Below are 23,345 nucleotides of genomic sequence, written 5' to 3' on the forward strand. Positions count from 1 at the left end.
CTCCTCCTCCTCCCTTAACCGCCTTGCCTTTTTCTGTCCCTTACTAACTTCACCTTAATTTAACTTCCTTCATTAACTCCTTACCTTACCATCTTCCTCCCATTCCCTCCTTCCTCACCTCCTTCCCTCCCTCTCCTTCCCCCTTTCTTCCTCCTCGCCTTACTTGAGATCTGGAATATTCATGTTTGGGAGGAGGAGGAGGAGGAGGAAGAGGGTGGGACTATATTGATAACCTGTCGTCCCCTTACCTTCTTCTTCCTCCTCCTCCTCCTCCTCCTCCTCCATCTTCATCTCTTCCTTACGTCACAATATCTCCACCTTCTTCCTCGTTTTCCAGTTTCATACCCTTTTTTTTGTACTTTCTCTCACCTCCTCCTCCTCCTCCTCCTCCTCCTCCTTTGTCTTCCTCTTCTCTTCGTATTTTCTTCATCCTCTTCATCATCTTCCTCAACCACATCCAAGACCTCTTACTCCTCCTCCTCCTCCTCCTCCCTTTTTTCCTCGTCTCCCTCTCACCTCCGTTTCCCTTTCTGACGTAACCTAATCTATAGACAGCCCAGTTCTCCTTTGTATGAAACCGTAATAGCTTTTTTTTTCCTTATAGCTTTTCCTTTCGTCCAATTCCCGCCATATCAACACCTCCTCCTCCTCCTCTTCCTCTTTCTCTCACTCGTTCTCTGTCTCTGTCTCTCTTCATCTTCTCCTGTTCCTCCTTTTTATCTTCTTCATCAGACATCACCTCTTCCTCTTACTATTCCTTCTCTCTCTCTCTCTCTCTCTCTCTCTCTCTCTCTCTCTCTCTCTCTCTCTCTCTCTCTCTCTCTCTCTTCTTCTCCTCCTTCACTGACATCAGTATTTTCATCCCCTCCCTTTTTATCTTTATCTTTATGTATTCTTTCTTTCTTTTCTCTTTGTCTTTTTTTCTTTTTCTCGTGTTCGCTATTCTCTTTCCTTCTTTCATTCTGTTTTCCTTCTTTCCTTCACCCTATCTACTGTATCCTCTTCTTTTCCTCCTCCGCTTCCTTTTCTCTCCATCTTCTTCCTCCTCCATCACTTCCATTGCGAATTCCTCCTCCTCCTCCTCCTCCTCCATTCCTGACATCACTCTCATCTCCATATCTTCCTCGTCTCCTCTCTTCTCATCTCTTCCATATCCTCTTCCTCCATCACCACCTCCTTCTCCTCCTCTTCCTCCATTCCTGACATCACTTCCATCATCTCCATATCTTTTTCGTCTCCTATCTCCTCATCTTTTCCATATCCTCTTCCTACATCACCACCTCCTCCCCCTCTTCCTCTTCCTCCATTCCTGACATCACTTCCATCATCTCCATATCTTCCTCTCCACTCCTCCATCACCACCACCTCTTCCGCCTCCTCCCCCTCCTCCTCCTGTCACGTCACCCGAAGTCTGTCTGGCGGGGCTCCAACACCCACGGAATTGGTATTGGTGATCGCCGCTGCAAACAAGAGAACATCGGGATAGGGAGGGTGTTGCGACGTTGCCATAAGCCTGTTCTATACCCCCCTACTCCTCCTCTTCCTCCTCGATCCTCTCTCTCTCTCTCTCTCTCTCTCTCTCTCTCTCTCTCTCTCTCTCTCTCTCTCTCTCTCTCTTATCTTTTCTCTACGTGTATATGCATAACCATTTTCGCTCTTTCCTCTCTCTCTCCTTCTTCCTCCTCACTATTTATTCTTTCGTTCTTTTCTTCTTCGTCTTTTTCTTTTGCTTTTTCGTGGACTTTATTCTCTTTTTTAGTCTGTTTTCCTTCTTTCTCTTCTTTATCCATTTTTTCTCTTTTCTTTCTCTTTTCTTAATAACTTGTTCTTTTGTTCTTTTCTTCTCCTTTTTATTTTATTTTTCCTGCACGTTATTCTCTATTTTTTTTAAGTCTGTTTTCCTTATTTCCCTTCTTTATCCATGTTTTTTCTCTTTTCTCTCTTTTCTTCATAATTTCTTTCGTTTTTTCTCCGTCTGTCTTTTTCATTTCTTTCATGCGCATTATTCTTTTTTTTTGTCTGTTTTCCTTCTTTCCCTTGTTTATCCATGTTATCTCTTCTCTCTCTTTCCTCATAATTTATTCTTTCGTTCTTTTCTGCGTCTTTTTTTCATTTCTTTCATGCGCATTATTCTCTTTTTTTTCTGTTTTCCTTCTTTCCTTTCTCTACACATGTTTTTCTTATGCTCTCAATATTTCTTTTTCTCTTTCTGTTCTCCTCCTCCTTCCCCTTCTTCACCCATCTCTCCATCTTCATTTCACCCATCTTTAAAAATCTGTCACTTTCCCTTCCAGACACCCATTCTCTCTACTTCCGTCTATTCTTTTATTATCCATTGTTATTTTCTATCAATTAATGTAGTTACCCCCTCTTAAATCCCCTACTCTCCCCTCTCACTCACTCAAATTCATCCCTTCCCTTTCCTTCCTTTCTCGTTCTGCATATCGTTCTTCATTTTTTTCTTCTTTTTCTTTCTCACCTTCCCTGTATATCCTGCTCTCCCATTGCTGTCTTTCTCTCTTTCACTATCCATTGTCATTTTCTATCAATAAATGTAGTTACCCCCTCTTAAATCTCCTTCTCTCCCCTCTCACTCACTCAAATTCATCCCTTCCCTTTCCTTCCTTTGTCGTTCTGTATATCCTTCTCTCCCGTCGCTGTCTTTCTCTCTTTCTTTTACTATACATTGTCATTTTCTATCAATTAATGTAGTTACCCCTTCTTAAATCTCTTTCTCTCTCTCACTCGCTCAAATTCATCCCTTCGTCTTCCTTTCTCTCGTTCTGCATATCGCTCTTCATTTTTCTTCTTTTTCTCTCTCACCTTCTCTGTATATCCTGCTCTCCCATTGCTGTCTTTCTCTCTTTCACTGTCCATTGTCATTTTCTATCAATAAATGTAGTTACCCCCTCTCAAATCCCTTTCTCCCCCTCTCACTCGCTCAAATATCCTTCTCTCCCATTGCTGTCTTTCTCTCTTTCTTTTACTATAAATTGTCATTTTCTATCAATTAATGTAGTTACACCCTCCCCTTCTCTCCCCTGTCACTCACTCAAATTCATCCCTTCGTCTTCCTTTCTCTCGTTCTGCATATCGCTCTTCATTTTTCTTCTTTTTCTCTCTCACCTCCTCTGTATATCCTTCTCCCCCATCGCTGCCTCTCTCTCTTTCACTCTCTTGTCTATGCAATAACAATGGGATCCAACTCTCTCTCCCTCCCTCACTCTATCAACCCTTTCGCTTTTCCACTCTCTCTCCATATCTCTCTTTGTCTGTCTCTCTCCCTTTATGCCTCTTTTTCTCGATCTCCCTCTCTTCATCTCTCTGTCTGTCTTCCTCCGATTCTTTGTCTTTCTCCCGCCAATTCCATTTTTACCTGTCTTTTCTTTACCTGTTTCTCTATTTTCATTCTCTCTCTCTCTCTCTCTCTCTCTCTCTCTCTCTCTCTCTCTCTCTCTCTCTCTCTCTCTCTCTCTCTCTCTCCCTTTACCTCTGTTTCTCTCCTTTCATCTCTATCTTTCTTCTTCCTTTCTCTGTCTGTCTGTTTTCCTTCATCTCTTAGTTTGTCTCTCCCTCCATTTTTTTTTGCTGTCTCTCTCCCTTCATCTCTTTCTCTGTCTCTTTCTCTGTCTTCTTCCCTCCATCTCCTTCTTTATCTTTCTCTTTTCTTTCATCACTGTCTCTCTTCCTCCATCTTTCTTTGTCAGTCCCTTTATCTCTTCCTCTGTCTCTCCATTTTCTTTACAATCTCTCTCCCTTCATCGCTTTCTGTCTTCTTCCCTTCATCTCTTTCTCTGTCTTTCTCTTTTCTTCCATTACTTTGTCTCTCTTCCTCCCTTTATCTCTTCCTCTATCTGTCTCCCCATCTCTTTCTCCCGTTCATGCAATCACCACCACACTCCTTCTCCACCTCCTCCACCTGTCTTCTCCCAGGCGTACACACACACACACACACACACACACACACACACACACGCAGTTATCCACCCACTCAACCACATGTATAACGTTATCGCGGTGTGGCTTTAACCGAGGTGTGACGAAGCCTCTAGCTAACGTAACAGTATACAATCATAAAAGAGGTGGTATGTTTGTAGTGTGTGTGCGTATGCCTGTTTGTGTGTGTGTGTGTGTGTGTGTGTGTGTGTGTGTGTGTGTGTGTGTGTGTGTGTGTGTGTGTGGTTGGCTGCCGGCTGTCGCTACCACATGTTTATATTCTCTTTTGTAATCAGCCATAACACTCGTAAGTAAGATGGATGTGAACGAAGAATGGCGCAGAGAAGTAAAGGAAGGAAGAGAGAAGGAGAAGGCCAAAAGATGGAGTTGAAGGAGGAGGTTTTAACTCTCATAACTTAACCTTTGCTTCAGTTAATGTTCTGTATTAAGTGTTAGGTAAGGTTGCATGCAAAAGAAGAAAAGGAAAGGAAGGAAGAAAGGAATAGAAAAGGAAGATGGAGGAAGAGGAGAAGGAGGAGGCCATCACTTTTGTAAGGAAAAGAAACGAAAGAAAGGAAGATAGCTAGAATGAAAGAAAGAAAAAGAAGAAGACATGAATGAAGAGAGGGAAGGAGTAAGGAAGGAAGAACACGAAGAGTAAGAAAGAGAGAAGGAAGTTGGAGAAGAAGAAAAAGAGAAGGAGGAAGAAAGGAAGAGAAAAAGAGAGAAAATGGAGAAGGAGGAATAGGCCTTAACATCCATAACTTAACTTTTGCTTGTTAGTGTTCTGTATTAAGGAACGGGAAGGAAGGGAAGGAAAATAAACGAAAAAAAAGGAAGATAGCTAGAATGGAAGAAAGGAATAAAGGAAGATATGAATGAAGAAAGGAAAGGAGTAAGGAAGGAAGAACACGAAAAGATTAAGAAAGAGAGAAGGAAGATTGAGGAGAAGGAGAAAAAGAGAGAAAGAGGGAAAATGGAGAAGGAGGAATAGGCCTTAAAAAAGAAGATAGCTAGAATGGAATAAAGGAATAAAGAAAGATATGAATGAGGAGAGGAGAGGAGTAAGGAAGGAAGAACACGAAAAGAGTAAGAAAGAGAGAAGGAAGATGGAGGAGGAGAAGAAGATGGCAATAACACTCATAACTTCACTTTTGCTTCAGTTGGTGTTCTATTTAAAGTGTTAGGTAAGGTTGGGTGAGGTAAATGTTCTTCTTGGATTGTGGGTGATGATGGATGATGGGGGTGATAGCGTGAGTGTGCGTTGGTTTACTCATATGTCAGTGTTCTCAGACTTCAGGCGCGCACATCAATAAATTCCAGCGGCCTTAAAAGAAGTTAGACGCGTTCTCGTGAGTGCTTTTGCAACGTTCGTGGTACAGAGGCTTTGTCAGACTACCACCAGGATCATAAACCTTCCCGTGGAAATGCCGCGAACTCCCACGAAAGCCTTGCTAAATACATGTGTTTTGGCCGCCGAAGCGTTGAGGAATATGTCTCGTTAGTTTTACTTCTTAACTTCGCCGCAGTGTTGGTTCTCTTTCTATCTTCTATTGATATTTTCATGCTGACTGCTCTTCTAAATTCGCGAACTGCATACCTCTCCTCCTCCAGCTTCCCCACTGCACACGACTTCCTACTCTATCCAAATCCCTTATGCAAGAGTTAACCAGCATCTTCATTCTTTCATCACTTTCGCTGGTAATCTCAGTAGCAGCCTTTCTTTGTCTATATTTCCTCCTGCCTACGACTTGAATTTTCGAGAGAATATCAAAACAACTCTCCACTCAAAATTGACCCTCTTCTGGTCTCTCAGTTTTGTTGCCTTTTACACGAGCAGCGCTTAAACGGATTCTATTATTATCATTATTATTTTCTTTTTTGTCCTTCAGCTGCTGCCTACTAGTTCATTAGCGTTAATTAATGATAAGATAAATGTTAGTTAAATGTTCATAATGGTGTTGGTTATTAGGCGGTTCTGGGATGTTTGTGTTTTGTTATTATTAAACGTCTTCGTGGAATTGTTTACTAATTAAGGGTCGTTATGTAATTTTGGTCTTAGTTTGGGATTTTTGTTTCTTCTTCCTCATCCTCATCATTATCTTTTTCTTTTCCTCCTCCTCCTCCTCCTCCTTTTCTTCTTTTTTCTTTTTCTTCATTTCTTCTTTTTGCTTCTTTTTTCTTCTTTTCTTCTTTTTTTTCTTTTTCTTTTTCTTTTTCTTCTTCTTCTTCTTCTTCTTCTTCTCCTCCTCCTCCTCCTCCTCCTCTTTCCCGGTTTAACGACAAAATCACTTGTCAATAATTATAATCTCTTTTGATGCTGATTTCGCGTTATTAATTTTTAACACGATTACTATTTTGTCTTCCTCTTCTTCTTCTTCTTCTTCATCTGCATTTTGTACTTGTTGTTGTTGTTGTTGTTGTTGTTGTTGTTGTTGTTGTTGTTGTTAATCTTCTTCTTCTTCTTCTTCTTCTTCTTCTTCTTCTTCTTCTTCTTCTTCTTCTTCTTCTTCTTCTTCTTCTTCTTCTTCTTCTTCTTCTTCTTCTTCTTCTTCTTCTTCTTCTTCTTCTTCTTCTTCTTCTTCTTCTTCTTCTTCTTCTTCTTCTTCTTCTTCTTCTTCTTCTTCTTCTTCTTCTTCTTCTTCTTCTTCTTCTTCTTCTTCTTCTTCTTCTTCTTCTTCTTCTTCTTCTTCTTCTTCTTCTTCTTCTTCTTCTTCTTCTTCTTCTTCTCCTTCTCCTTTTCCTTCTTCTTCTTCTTCTTCTTCTTCTTCTTCTTCATCATCATCAAAATCATCATCTTCTCTCTAATTGATCAAACGAAGAGCATTAACATTCAATCATCTCTTGGTATAGATTCCGAAACCAAGCTTGTTGTTGTTGTTGTTGTTTACACTAAGAAAACAAAACAAAACAAAAACAACTCGAACATACTATAAACACCGAAAGCAACAAATAAATCCTACACCGCTGTCCCTCGCGTCTTTAATCTCAACCGCACTAAAACATTTAAAAAGCAACCAAACCCGCGCAATGCAGTCGTAAATAATGCATAATAATAAGCCTCCCATCACTCAGCCGACGCACGCAAATTCACGGTGAGAACAACTAATGAATCCAGTGGTTTTCTCGACACCCTTCACTCACTCGTCCATTTGTCATACGCTAATAGATGGCGCCGTTTAGTAAGCCTGTAATTTACGCTGATTAGCCCTTAATTGCCTCATGTAACACCGAAATTACCCTTAGCGTGTTCGGACAATAGCGGCAGCGGAAGCGTTTTTGTATTTTGTCCTTCTGCTTCTGCTTCTGCTTCATTTTTTTTTGTTCTCTTTTTATTCGCTTCTTTTCGGTCGTCTCTTAATCTTTTCTTGTACCCCAGTTTTGTTTTCATCTTCTCTTTTCTCCTATCCTTTTTTTTTCCTTTTTTTTATCTCTTCTTTTTCCTCCTGTCCCTTCTCCCTCATCTTCTCTCCTATCCCCTTTTTGTTCTCTCTTCTTTCCTTATACACCCTTTTTCGCTGTCTACTTCTCTTTTTACTTATATCCATTTCTCTCTCCTTCCTCTCCTCCTCTTCTCTGTGTTGGTCTTTGTTTTCGTTTTCACTTGCTCCTAAAAAAAACTAAACGTGTGTCCCTGGGTTCGAATCCTGGTCATGGGTACAGGTAGACAGACAGGTAATTGGTGGTGATTAGAAGGGAGAGTGAGTAAAGGTGGTGATGGGAATGATGGGGCGGTAGGGGGAGGCACAGTTGAGAGGGGAAAAGAATAAATGGTTGATATAGCAATGCGAGTACTGTACAGATAGTGATGGGGCTCCAGCATGGGGGTGATGGGGGACGGAATTAATGGGTGAGAATGGGGAAGACGGGTCAGGCTAAGGTCCAAACTGCTCCAAAGAATGTTAATTGGTTTGAGAATGTAGACAGAGATGGATAGATAGGCTTGTGGTGATGGCAGGCGAAAAACGAGAAAAGAAAAAAAAGAGAGAAAGAGAAAGAGGGAAGCTATGGACGGTGAATGAGAGGATAAGGGAAATGGGTGGATAATGAGGATGTGAGGAGTGAGGAAGAGGATGATGATGGTGATGATAGTGGGGCTGGTCAAGCAAGGGAGGTGAGGCTGGGGGGTTGAGGGGGTACTGGTCGTGGAGGGAAGAGGTTAAAAGCAGAGTGGAGGAAGTGGGGATGGGGTGGAGGTGGAGAGGGAGGCTGTGTGTGGGTGTGGATGTGGGTGTGGGTGGTAGTGGTGGTGGAAACAGGATCTTATAAGGCAGACAGACAGTGGTTGGTTAGATAAGGCCTGGCTTACCACCACCATCACCACCACAAAAAACACTACTTCACTACCACCACCACCAACACCACCACCACCCAAATGTGTCTCCCTTATTCCCTACACCACCCAGCTGTCCCACCACCACCACCTAGCTGTCCCACCACCACCTCCACCACCACCACCATCCAGCTGTTCCGCGGGTTGGTCGATAAACGGGTGTCTGGGGGAGGGTGAAGTGTGGTTACCCGGATGTTACAGTCCCCCCTCCGCCCCCTTCCCCCCGCGAGGGTTGCCTGCTCACCTGCCCGCAGCACCACCTGTATGCCTGAAGGGGAGATAATTGCCTTCTTACCTGCCGCACGACCACAAGCTTACCTGGAGCGAAGAGGACTGTCGCACCTGATACTGGAGGTAATTGCTGCTTTTTACCTGTATGAGGAGGTAAGAAGATTGAAGTTCACCTGTATATACCTAAAGGAAGAGACAATTACCTTCATACCTGCTTACCTTTATACCTGCTCTTTTACCTGAAGGAGAATGATTCGCACCTGATAAAGAAAGATATTTATTTTCACCTGAATAAGAGGAGGTAAGAAGATTGAAGCTCACCTGTATATACCTAAAGGAAGAGACAATTACCCTCATACCTGCTCTTTTACCTGAAGGAGAATGATTCGCACCGGATAAAGAAAGGTGATTTATTTTTACCTGAATAAGAGGGGATAAGAAGATTCAAGATCACCTGTACACACCTGAAGGAGGAGACAATTACCTTCCTACCTGCTTACCTTTATACCTGCTCTTTTACCTGAAGGAGAATGATTCGCACCTGATAAAGAAGGTAATTAATTTTTACCTGAATAAGAGAAGGTAAGAAGATTCCTCCACACCTGTACACACCTGAAGGAAGAGGCAATTACCTTCATACCTGCTTACAACACCACCAGTTTACTTGAAGGAGAATGACTCACACCTGATAATGGAGGTGATTTTTTTTCTTACCTGGAGACAAGATGATTCAAGCTTACCTGTATACACCCGAGGGGAGATAATCACCTTCATACCTGCTTGAAACATCGTCTTTTACCTGAAGGAGGATGACTGTTGCACCTGACACTGGAGATGATTGTTTTTTTACCTGTACGAGAGGAGACAAGATTCCTTCACATCTGTATACACCTGAGGGGAGACAATCACCTTCATACCTGCTTACAATATCGTCTTTTACCTGAAGGAGGATGACAGTCGTGCACTTGATACTGAAGATGTTTATTTTTTGTTTTGTTTTTCACCTGCAGACTAGAAGATTCCTCCACACCTGTATACACCTGAAGAAGGAGACCATTACCTTGACACCTGCTTACAACACCGTCTTTCACCTGAAGCGAGAATGACTGTCTTGCATCTGATACTGGAGATGTTTTTTTTCTACCTGTAGGAGAAGAGGTAAGAAGACACCTGAAGGGGAAGATAACTGATACCTGTTCACACCACAATTTTACCTGAAGCGAAGATGACTTACCTGTACGTGTATATACTAGAGATGAATGTTTTCTACCTGTATGAGAGGAGGTAAGAAGATTCCTCCGTACCTGTATACACCTGATGGGAAGATAATTACCTGGATACTTGCTCACCTCACCACCAGTTTACCTGAAGGAGAATGACCCTGGCACCTGATACTGGAGATGATTTTTTTTACCTGTATGAGAGGAGGTAAGAAGATTCCTCCGTACCTGTATACACCTGAGGGGAAGATAATTACCTGGATACTTGCTCACCTCACCACCAGTTTACCTGAAGGAGAATGACCCTGGCACCTGATACTGGAGATGATTTTTTTTACCTGTATGAGAGGAGGTAAGAAGATTCCTCTGTACCTGTATACACCTGAGGGGAAGATAATAACCTGGATACTTACGCACCTCACCACCAGTTTACCTGAAGGAGAATGACCCTCGCACCTGATACTGGAGATGATTTTTTTTACCTGTATGAGAGGAGGTAAGAAGATTCCTCTGTACCTGTATACACCTGAGGGGAAGATAATAACCTGGATACTTGCGCACCTCACCACCAGTTTACCTGAAGGAGAATGACCCTCGCACCTGATACTGGAGATGATTTTTTTTACCTGTATGAGAGAAGGTAAGAAGACACTTGAGGGGGAGACAATTACAGTGATACCTGCAACAATTACCTTGATACCTTGATGCCTGCAACAAGTTTACCTCAAGCGAAGAAGACTCTCACCTGTTACGTGTATATACTGGAGAGGATTGTTTTCTACCTGTATGAGAGAGGTAGGAAGATTCCTCCGTACCCGTATACACCTGAGTGGGAGATAATTACCTTCAAACCTGTTCGTACAACCGTTTTTTACCTGAACCGAAGACGACTTACCTGTACGCGAAAGTGATTGTTTTTTTTTACCTGTATGAGAGGAATGAGAGGAGGTAAGAAGGCTCGTCCACACCTGTATACACCTGAGTGGGAGATAATTACCTTGATACCTGTTCATACTACCGTTTTTTTTTACCTGAACCGAAGACGACTTACCTGTACGCGGAAGTGATTGGTTTCTTTTACCTGAATGAGAGGAGGTAAGAAGGCTCGTCCACACCTGTATACACCTGAGTGGAAGATAATTACCTTGATACGTGTTCATACTACCGTTTTTTTTACCTGAACCGAAGACGACTTACCTGTACGTGGAAGTGGTTATATTTTTACCTGCATATGAGAGGAATGAGAGGAGGTAAGAAGGCTCCTCCACACCTGTATTCATCTGAGGGGGAAATAATAACCTTGATAGTTGATATATACCTTTTTTTTTTTTTTTTTACCTGAAGCGAAGATTACTCTCACCTGTCCATAAATACTTCAGGTGATTAAGAAGCTTGACACATCTTTGTACCTCATGAAATCCTTTACCCCGGGGCATCTGCCAGTACCTCATGAAATCCTTCTCCCCGGGGCATCTGCCAGTACCTCATGAAATCCTTCTCCCCGGGGCATCTGCCAGTTCACAGGCGACAGGTGACCCCCAGGTGCCACCCGCCCCACCTGCCACTCACCCCTGATGCCGCGACCTTAATTGACCACATCCCCGAGTGTGCGTGATGCCATACTCCCCCCGCCCCGGCCTACCCATCCCCCCCCCCCGCCTACCCTGACCTCCCCCCTATTCCCCCCTCTCAGAATGCTCTGTGTGTGTGTATGTGTGTGTGTGTGTGTGTGTGTGTGTGTGTGTGTGTGTGTGTGTGTGTGTGTGATTTACCAAAGGTTTGATTGCGTGTTGGACGTGTGATCGCCGCCCCTGTTTGTGTGTTTGTGTTTGTGTGTTATTAATTTTGTCTGGCTGTCTGCTAAACTGCATATGTCTGTCTGGGTCGGGTCTGTTTTCTTCTTTCTTTCCTTCTTTCTTTCTTTTTATTTTCTCTCTTTCTTTTTTTATATTCTTTCTCATTATTTTTTTGTCTTACTTTCTTTTTTCGTCCTCTCTCTCTCTCTCTCTCTCTCTCTCTCTCTCTCTCTCTCTCTCTCTCTCTCTCCAGACACACACACCGCTATAGATCCAGACAGATTAAAAAAGAATGCTACACACACACACACACACACACACGCTTCGGGTAATTACACAGGCGACAAAAAATGGATAATTATAATAAAAATAAAATAGAGAAAGGAGAGTCAGAACAAAGACCGACAAACAGACTAAGCAAACACGAGGGGAGGAAAAAAGGAGGAGGAAAAAAAATAGTTAATATCCTCCGGCAATTAAGACGAACCAACATGAAGGGAAACGACGAGGAAGAGGAAGAAAAGAACATCTCAGCCTGGGAACCGTAACCTCTCTCGCGTGTTGGGCGGGGTAAAATGGCGGATAATCCCCCTCATCTCTCCCTCCCGTTTCCCCCTCATCGCTCACGACCTTACGGAGCCCGGATGACCATGAGACGTGGGTTATTTGGCATCATTATCCTGCTCCTGGTGACTATGACTCGGCCCTGGTGACTGGGAGGGGGATGATGGCGGTCTCGTCCCCTCAAGTGGTGGCCTGGGCTGACCAAGATGGCGTCCAGACACACCACATCGCGTGACATGGTGGACTCTATATTTGTGGGGGTGGAGGTTACCTTGTTTGTGTTTTCTGTTTCTGTTATTGTGGCTACTACTGCTGGTGTTACTACTGGTATTTCCTACCCATCTCAGGTTCAAGGGGTAATGGGACGGAGATGAACACCGAAGCAACGCGCAGCTACGGCATATGCCCCCAACTATACCTTTACCTAACTGCTACTTAAAGATCTTTACAACAACAATAACTACAACAGTAACACCAATAACATTACCTAACTACCACTACTTCCACTCCTCCTCCTCCAACTACTACTCCTACTGCTACTGCTATTACTACTTCTACTACTGCTGCTTCTACTACTACTACTACTACTACTATTACTACTGCCACTTTTACTTCTGAGCTGCTGTTGCCATTATTAACTTTTTCGTTCCCTGGGTATGAGGAAAATTAGCATAACATTTCAATTTCCACACACACACACACACACACACACGGAAGCTGGACGGGGCGTAGTATTTAAAGATAAAATTAAATTTCCATGAGGAGAGAGAGAGAGAGAGAGAGAGAGAGAGAGAGAGAGAGAGTCGTTCACCGAGGAGCTGAATAACGCGTCGAATAACGTCGCTCAGCCCTCCATCAGGATAATGAAAAGCGACGAAACGTTACGGAAGATGAGAACGGAGGCGGAGGATGGGAGACTTTACGTAACAGACACACCGTCGCCTCCAACCTCTTTAAAAGTCTGCTGTGTGCGTGGAAGCAGTGCACACGAGACACTATGGTGTACACACACACACGCACACATATACAGCATTGTTTGTTTATTCATCAGCCGTGGCATGGCAGGGCAGGGCTGGCCGTGGTGGCGGGCGGCGGCGGGCAGCCCTTGTTTTGGAAAGACCTTTTGTCCTCACGTCTTCCTCCACCAGTGTTGTCGTTTTGTGTACCACGGGACGACGGGATGTGTCGCTCTTAGACATCTCGTGTGAGTGTGTTTGTGTGTGCAGGGCCCGACAGCCTCGCTGGGGCCATAATGGAAACACACAAGTGTGAGGGTGAAAAATGTCCACAGGAAATGGAACGCCGCCCCGGGGTCGTGCCCCTCGCCAGGCTTTGGTGTGACTCGCCCACGCTGGCCCAGTAGCGTTATTCATAATACTTTTTATCTGTGTATCCTGCGAACCACGAGTGTGTGTGTTTGTGTGTGTGTACGCGCCGCGGACGCCCCCACGTGCCAGATTTTCAAACCTTACGTTTAGGAGTCAAATCTTTTCGGCCGCTCCTGGGCCTGGCGCGGAGTTTCCTGGGGCTGCCCTGCAGCCCAGGGCACGGCCGTGCCTCGCCGAAGGCTGGTGGCGAAGGTTGGGGGGTTAGGGGCCCTGTGGCGTGGAAATATGGAGTGTTAAAGTCCCACTTGTTGAGCTGGGGCGGCGCGGGCGGCACTCCTGCTTTGAATGAACGTGGCGGGGCGGGGGCGGCGCGTGGTTGGCTGAGCCGCGGCCCCGGCGGCGCGCTGGGCCAATGGGCGCGGCGGGGCCGGGCGGGCGTGGGGAGTTTGAAAGGTGCGGCGCGGCACGAGTCAGTGTGTGTGGTGCCCCGCCGACGAGAGGTGGCGTGTCGCGGTGATCCCTGTGCAGTGCTGTGTGAGGATGGCGGCAAGCTCCACCGATGCCTTCAGCACGCAGCAGCAGCTGGGCAGCAGCATGCAGCTGTACAGCAACTACTCCCTGGTCTCGGTGACCACGGGGGCCGCCTTCTGGCCAGGCGAGGACTCGGCCTCACCCCCGGCATCGGACAACAACACCTGGGAGGTGGACGAGGAGGAGGCCATCAAGAGGAGGATCTACGAACTCAAGAGGCAGTTCCACAACGGCCGCTACCTGCTGGTGCGGCACCTCCCCCGCGACGCCTCTGAGCAGGCAAGTACTGGTGCCCACACCCACACCCTTCCGCCCTCCCTCACCTTGTTCCTTAGCCCTCCTTACACGCAGCGACACCCACCCACCCCTCACACACACACACACACACACACACACATCAAAACCACGCGGGAAATACCTGACACGTAATATCAGCCAGACACACACGCTGCCGCCAGGCAGTCAGGCGGGCGGCAGGAGACATCACCACCACCACCTCCTCCACCACACATCTCAACCACGCGAGAAATATTTGACGGTATTTCACCTCCACACACACACACACACACACACCGCCGCCATCACCGTCGTTCCCGTCCCTCACCGCCTATCGATGTCTCTGAGCGAGCGGCAGCAGCGGCGAACAAGACAAAAAGGAAGACAAACCAAGAGTAGAAAAAAAGTCGAGATTAGTTTGCAAGTTTTACGTTCGCATCGCGGCGAGAAACAGCGATTACGTCTGACAGCCCGGGGGGGAAAAATAGCGAAACAATAAAAAGATGATAGAACAGCGAGCGAGGAAAAAAGTTAGAGCGAAAAACAGAACTGATAAAAATATTGAAACGGAATAGACGAGCGAAAAAAGAAGTCATCTGTTACTTTTATCACAGCTTCAAAACGACCTTACTTATAACATGCTCGTGATAGAAATTGAAGTGAGGAGGAGGAAGGGAGGGATTTTGAGAAGGGGGACGTCTCATCTACCATTTTTATTGAGGAAAACCTTTAGTTTTGCGAATGTTTTATGATCTAGGGATTTTGTGTGTGTGTGTGTGTGTGTGTGTGTGTGTGTGTGTGTGTGAATGAGGAGGGAGGGAGGGGGAATAAGGTGGAAGGAAGAATGAAGAGGGAGGAATAATGTGGAGGTGAAAGATGGAAGTGGAGGTGGAGGGGGTGTGTTTTTCTCCTACTCCTCCTCCTCCTCCCTCCCCTTCCTCGTGTGTATGTGTGTGTGTGTGTGAGGACGGACATGCTACCAAGGCCACCCTCCCCCCCCACGTCCCCCCCAAACAGGTTTAAAGGGAGGGGAAGGGGAGGAGGCGGAGGGAGGGTGGGAACAGGCAGGCGGGTTCACCACTACCTCCACCACCAAAGTTGCCACTCACACCACCACCTTACTTCTCTCTCTCTCTCTCTCTCTCTTCCTGGACGAAGGTTGTGGAGCGGAAGTGAACTTAGTAATTTATCTCATGACCTTTAAGCGGCGATTTAAGGTCAGACGGAGTGTGTGTGTGTGTGTGTGTGTGTGTGTGTGTGTGTGTTCAAGCTATAATCTACGGCACCTGTCCTGTTTTGGGTGGATCTAAAAATGCACACACACACACACACACACACACACACACACGAGAAGGAGGTAGCAGAATACATTTTAGGATCTATCGCCATTCACCAGCGAGATTAAATTTTTATGAATACTATTTCTAAACTTTTAAATATAGGCTTCTACTTTTTTTAACCGTCATTTATGGATAGCCGGAGCGCGCATCAATATATCGCTTCACCTAACATTAAATTAAAAAAAAAGGCGAAAAATGGGAGAATGAGGAGGGGGAGGAGGAGGAGGAGGAGGGTACAATGGCAGAATTTACGAGCTATATTTTAATGACTATTTTAAACGATCATTAGCAACACAAAACTAATAGGCTTGAGAGAGAGAGAGAGAGAGAGAGGACTGCTTGCTCTTTTTTCCTCAGCTTAATACATGACCTAAGAGAATATCGCAGGTACTTCAAGCCACGATATCTTTTCAAGGGTTGAGTCTGTCTGTTCGTGTTTGCGTGTCTTGTTTTTGTCACACACACACACACACACACACACACACACACACACACACACAGCAGGTTAGCAAGCAGGAAGTAGGTATTAGTATTAACGAAATTGTATGATAATTTCGCCTCTGCTTCGACCATTCCCTGTGTAGTACGAAATGAACGTTGCGAAATAATTAGTAAGTCTGTCTGCCAGGCTCTCTCTCTCTCTCTCTCTCTCTCTCTCTCTCTCTCTCTCTCTCTCACCGGAGGCCTGTAACGGGGTTGGAAATTCATTAATAACTTTTGCACGGAATTCATGGGCGTGTTTGAGGCTACCACATATAACAGTTTTAAGCACCCCCGCGAGAGAGAGAGAGAGAGAGAGAGAATGGTAGTGGTGGCATGTAAGGTTAAAATTTTCAAGGTCACAAGCATTGTTTCGTAATAATGCGACTGTGAAAAGGAAAAAAAAATGATGGAAGAGAGAAAAAATAATGAATACTGGATAAAAGTAACCCACACATACACACACACACACAGACACACAGACAGACACACACGCACGCCCTTGCCTCTCTCAGTCATTAATATCGGTGCGTGTCAGGTCCATAAAGTTTGCGCGCCTGGATGAATGGATGAAAATGTTGCTTGTAGTCAGTCCGCCTGCTGGAACGGACGGCGGAAAGGGGAAAATATGCATGAACATCAACCACCACCACCGCCACCCACCACTACCCGTCCAGTCACCTCCATCACCACCCACCACCTCCACCACCGACACCCACCCACCCACCACCTCCCTCTCTCTCACCCACCCAGCCACCCAAACATGCTATTAATTATTAGTATTCCAATTCTCTTCCTTCTCCTTTTCCTCTTGTTCCTCCTCCTTCTCCTCCTCCTCCTTCAGTTATTATCACACCTCCTCTCCTCGCTCTCCTCTTTTCTCCTTTTCTGTTCCTCGTGCGTTTTTTTTTCTTCTTCTCATAATTGGTTCCGTCATTTATTCATATCTTGTCAATTTTGCTATTCATTGTTTTGGTGTTTTTCGTTATTGGTTCGTATCTATATTCATTCATTCTTTTTTTTATATTCATGTTATGTATGTTTATTATTTTTTTCTCCACGCTTCGTCTCCATTATTCTTGCTTTCTCTCATTCATTAATTTATTCATTAGTTTATTCATGTTCCCCTTTTGTTCTTTCCACACCTTTTCGTTTCTTTCATATTATTATTCTCTTTATTAATTTATTCTCCTGTTGTTTCTTCCTTTTTTACTCTTGTTCCCATCCCTCGTCCTTCGCTATTCTGCTTTGTTCTTCCCACCTGTTCGTTTTCCCATATTTTTATCATCATTTTCTTATGCTCCTATTCTTCCTGCCATCCTCCTGTTCCCATCCCTCGTCCTCGTTATCATCAACACCACCACCATCATCATTCCTCCTATAATACAACACAGGCTGTCAGAAAAATACTAATAATATATACATTCAGCATGGCGTTACAAATATATATATTGCTCTCTGTGCAATATTTCGCCCGTGTAGTGAGTGAAGTTTTGTTTAGTATTTTTGTGTCATACGAAATTATTATTGCGATGTATTTTTACTTTGTTTACCTTAGCCTCGTGTGTGTGTGTTTTATGTTCCCGTTAAAATGAGAGGACGAGTTTGAATTGAATACATTAAATGTGATGACAAAAATGAGTAATAAAAGGAGGAGAGGAAGGAGAGGAGAACGAATGCTGGATGTAACAATAATGAGAAGATAGGTAGAAGAACGAGAAGCTGGGAAGTAGGAGGAGAGGAAGAAGAGGAGAACAAGATGCTAGCTGTGACAATGAGAAGAGAGGTAGAAGAACAAGCTGGGAAATAGAAGGAGAGGAAGAAGAGAACAAGATGCTGGCTGTGACAGTAATAAGAAGAGAGGTAGAAGAGAACAAGAAGCTGGGAAGTAGGAGGAGAGGAAGAAGAGGAGAACAAGATGCTAGCTGTGACAATAATGAGAAGAGAGGTAGAAGAACAAGCTGGGAAGTAGGAGGAGAGGAAGAAGAGGAGACCAAGTTGCTGAATGTGGTAATAATGAGGAGAGGAAGAACACGAGAAACTGGATGTGATAGTAAAAGTAAAGATGAGAATGGGAAATAGGAGAGGAGAAGAGGAGAACAAGATGCTGAGTGTAATGAGAGTGAGATGAGAGAAAGAGGAGAACGAGAACGTGGATGGATTAATAATAACTGAAAGAAGAAATGAAAGTTGAGAATAATGAGAAACGATGTAATAATAAAAAAATAATGAGAAGAAATGAAGGAAGAAGAGAGGAAAAAGAGAACGAGAAACTGGTTGCAATAATAACGAAAAGAAGAAATGGAAGAAGAAAATAGGAGAACGAGAAATGATGTAATAATGACAATAATGCGAAAAAGCAATGAAAGAAGAGAGGAAAAACAGAACAGTTAACTGGATGTAATAATAATAATAACAAGAAACATGAGAGGAAGAGGAGAACGAAAACGAAGACACAAACAGCAGCATAAAACAATACAATTAATAACGGTAGAAATAATACTGATAATAATAATAATAATAGTAATAATATTTGATGGCTCGGTCCATAAACTTTAATGATGTGTGTCTGTGTATATAGTCATCGCTATTAATGTTGCGATAATAGCTATTGGGTTAATACAAAACTTTTAAATTGAAGTATTATTATATGGAGGCAAAAAAGGTGTATTGTTATAGCGATAAAAAATACTACAATAATAATGATGATGATGACGATGATGATGATACTACTACTACTACTACTACTACTACTTAAATGATAATAGTGATGCTGATGATGATAATGATAGCCTTAACGTCAGCCATTACATGAACAACTGTAATAATTTCCTCTTCTGCTTTAGTCAACACACACACACACACACACACACACTGCAGATGTCGCTCCCCTCTCCCACGCATCCCCCATCTCCCCTCTCTTTCCCTCCCTCTCCCCACTCCCCACTTTCCCCTCTCACCCCTTTCCTTCTCCTCTCCCTCTCTCCCTAGCCGACCTGCGCTTCTATTAATTGCAAGATGATTTATTTCGCTAGTAATTACGTGCCATTTTGCCATCCTTTTCGTGTCCCCAATTACTTAATTTCTTTGTCATTCTTTCACGTTCCCGGGAATGTTCAATTAGGGATATTTTCTGTGCCCCTTCGTCTCTCTCTCTCTCTCTCTCTCTCTCTCTCTCTCTCTCTCTCTCTCTCTCTCTCTCTCTCTCTCTCTCTCTCTCGTGTTTCATGTTTTGTTTTGTTATATATTTTTGTTGATATTTGTTGTAGTTTTTTGTTTATTTTCTTTTTTTTGTGACGGAAACGGCCATTCTTCATGCATGACTGTGTGTGTGTGTGTGTGTGTGTGTGTGTGTGTGTGTGTGTGTGTGTGTGTGGTGTACATGCGTGACTGTGTGCGTGTGATTCGTCAGTGTTTATGTACGTTTTTCCTGTGTACGTTTCTTTTGATCAGCATGTGTGTGTGTATGTATGTGTGTGTGTGTGTGTGTGTGTGTGTGTGTGTCAAGGAGCAGAAGTTAAATGTGAGATTCAGAGTTAATTAAAGTGTTATTTATGAGAGAGAGAGAGAGAGAGAGAAACCGACCCATCTTCATAAAACAACCTGCTCCTCTTGATTACACGGCCACACACACACACACACACACACACACACACACACACACACTTAACCACAAACGTACACAGCCACGCATACACACATACGCACACTTTGTCACGTCCATGTAGGCTTCAAAGAGCGAATTTATATACGCAGAGAGAGAGAGAGAGAGAGAGAGAGCAAACTTATGTATCTCGTCAGCCAATTAGTATACAACATAAGAATAACAATTTTTTCCTCATAAGCAACACAGTAAAAAATATTAGCAACACAAAACTCTGAACTTCATCATTTTTAGTCATCATCATCATCATCATCATTATCATCATCATTGTCCTTTCTTCTTCCTTCCTTTCATCTTCTATTTCCTCTCCTCTTATTCCTTTTCTTCATCATCATCATTATCATTCTCCTGTTTTCATTTTCATTTTCTTCATCTTCTATTTCCTCTCCATCTTTCTTCTTCCTCTTCTCAACTCTCACCACGAAACACAACACACACACACACACACACACACACACACACACACACACACACACACACACACATACACACATGACCACCTCTCATTCACTAACACAACTCAACACAACATCGCAAGTAACACAATTTTTCCTCCACGCATCACTGGAGCGAAAGATTGAAACCGCAGTGTTGCCATTAAGGGTCACGCAACACACGACATCTGCAGCACACACACACACACACACACACACACACACACTAGTTCCTTCTCTGCGTCCTTGTTTTCCACGCAACACATAACAACACACTTCCTCTTTTACCAGTAACGGAAAACCTGTAACACATTTCCTGTCCTCTCCTACACTCGATGCAACACACAGCAACACTTTTTTCCACTATAATAGCAACACAAAACTAGATTCTGTCCTTTTTCTTATCCTTCTCTTCCTCTTCATTCCCTCCTTCTCTTCCTTCTCCTTCACCTACTTCTCTCATTCGCCTTCTTCTCCTCTTCCTCCTTCTCCTTCTCCTCGTTTCATTCTCCTACTCCAACTCCTCCTCCTCCTCTCCAATCACCAAAATTACAGAAGGAAACTCAGAAATACACATCAGTCATATCTTCGTCCTCTTCCTCTTCTTCTCTATTCCTCCTCCTCCTCCTCCTCCTCTTCTCCTTCAATCACCAAATCACGGAACTTCGCTATACAAATCCTCCTCCTCGTCCTCGTCCTCCTCCTCGTCTCCTCGTCCAATCAAAACATGACTTGGCAACACAATACGCCTGCCGCTCCACCAATGACAACTCGCGGACAGGACACAGCCTTCCGCCAATCACAAAGGCGGAATAAAGTCAGGCTTGATTGAAGGCACCAGAAAGAAGAGGAGGAGGAGGAGGGGAAGAAGGAGGAGGGGGGTTTTGATGGAGGTGTTAAAATGACTATATCTGTCTTTTAAAGCGGGTATTGTTCCTGGATATTCTCTCTCTCTCTCTCTCTCTCTCTCTCTCTCTCTCTCTCTCTCTCTCTCTGAGTCAGACCATTCATCTCTCTCTTTCCAGAACGATAGGAGGTTAAAATGATGAAGTGAGAGAGAGAGAGAGAGAGAGAGAGAGAGTTTTTGTATTCTTCAGTTGTTCATTCTTATCTCTAGTTGCTGTGATTGACGTGTGTGTGTGTGTGTGTGTGTATACGCTTGAGTTATCACCCTTGCTTCTTTTCTTAATAGGTATTTCTCTCTCTCTCTCTCTCTCTCTCTCTCTCTCTCTCTCTCTCTCTCTCTCTCTCTCTCTCTCTCATCACCCTATCTGCCTGTCTGTTAGCATCGTCAGCACCACCACCACCACCACTATCACTACCACCACAATCTCTTCCTCTTCTCACTCAGCACAATTCTCTCTCTCTCTCTCTCTCTCTCTCTCTCTCTCTCTCTCTCTCTCTCTTCGCTGACTTGCAGATACATATTCATACTGCCGTCTCTATTTTGGGTGAAGAGGAGGAGGAGGAGGAGGAGGAGGAAGGAAGGAAGGACGAAGATGAAGGGGGGAGGAAGAAGAAGAAGAAGGAGGAGATTTTAATATTCATAATTGCAACCTCTACTTGAGTTGTTATATGCATGCGCGCACACACACACACACACACACACGTATTCATTCTTACATACCAAACAAAACATACATACTTAAAATATACTCATAGAGTCATAATGACTAAGTGGAAGGCGCGCCCCACCTCACCACCCCCAGTCTCTCTCTCTCTCTCTCTCTCTCTCTCTCTCTCTCTCTCTCTCTCGGCACATTAATATCCAGCACGAACGGTTTTAGCAGGGGAGTAGCCATGCATGTATTGATCATTCAGCCAAGCGTGCATACATTCATACATTATTTATACGTCACTACGGTTAGGACGCTACCGCCTGTATTTTAAACCCCCCGTGTGCCAGGTAATGAAGAGCGTGGGAAGGGGGAGGGGGGTGGGGGGTGTAATGAATGTTTTTTGTGTGCTTGGATTTATGATTTGTGTGTGGATAGGTTTGTGTCTATGATTTGTGTGTGTGTGGTTTGTATAGGGTTAGATTTTTGTGGTAATATATATTTTTTTATGTTGTTTAATTAATGAAATGTAGGAAGTGGGATTGTAGTGATTTTCAGGCTGGGTTTAATTAAGGTGTTTTTATTTGCTTATTTACCTGTGTGGGTCATGTAGATTGTAGAGTGATGTTTATGTGTGGTATTTCCCTTCTTTCTAATTTCTTTCCGTCTTTCCTTCATTCTTTGTCATCTTAACATTCGTCTTTCTTTTCCTCTTCACTTATTATTCTTGTTACCAAACCTATGATGACACGTTCTATAAGGGTGTGTGTGGTGTTTGTCTTTTCTCATACATATACATACACACAATTCTTCTTTTTCTTCCTCGTCTTTTTTCCTTCATTTTTCTTTTTTCTTTTTCTTCCTCTGCGTCGTTTTCTTCTTCTTCTTCTTCTTCTTCTTCCTCTTCTTCTGCGTCGTTTACTTCTTTTTCTTCTTCTTCTTCTTCTTCTTCTTCTGCGTCGTTTTCTTCTTCTTTTTCTTCTTCTTCTCCTTCTTCTTCTTCTTTTTCTTCTTCTATTTCCTCTTGTTTTTGTTCTTGTTCTTTTCCAGTTCTTCTTCTTACACTACTACTTCCAATTCTTCTTTATACATACATACACATATACACACATACAGCTCTTAATTCATGCACATACAAACATACACATACTTCTTCAGGTTAACCAATATTAGACTCTGTTCATGCTAGCCTACGCCTACCACAAGTTTACAGGGCCAATGCAACGGGGATGAGCACCGGAGCCACGCGCATCTACGACGTATGCGCCCACCTATACCTTTAGGGGGTGCAGGGGCAAGGGTGGCATGTGAGTGGCCTGGAATATCTCTCTACTACGTCGCTCTCTGGACGGGGCTATTTTGGGGTTGGATTCTAATGCGATCACGCGAACCCTCCCTTCTTCGGTTTGGATTCTGTTTATCGCCGCGGCCGCCAGAGTGGGTAATGGTGTTTTTTGGCGGGTATTTTTAGATTAATTTAACTTTGTTCGTTTTTTTTTTTTTATCTATGTATGGTATGTGTTATTTTGTAGTGTTTTCTGGCGGGTACTTTTAGAATAATTTTACTTTGTTCGTTTTTTTTATTTTTTTATTTAGGCATGTTTTTTTGTGTGCGTTTTCTGGTGGGTATTTTTAGATTAATTTTACTTTGTTCGT

The sequence above is a fragment of the Eriocheir sinensis genome, chromosome 9 (genome assembly GCF_024679095.1).
Source record: "Eriocheir sinensis breed Jianghai 21 chromosome 9, ASM2467909v1, whole genome shotgun sequence".
NCBI classification, from domain to species: domain Eukaryota; kingdom Metazoa; phylum Arthropoda; class Malacostraca; order Decapoda; family Varunidae; genus Eriocheir; species Eriocheir sinensis.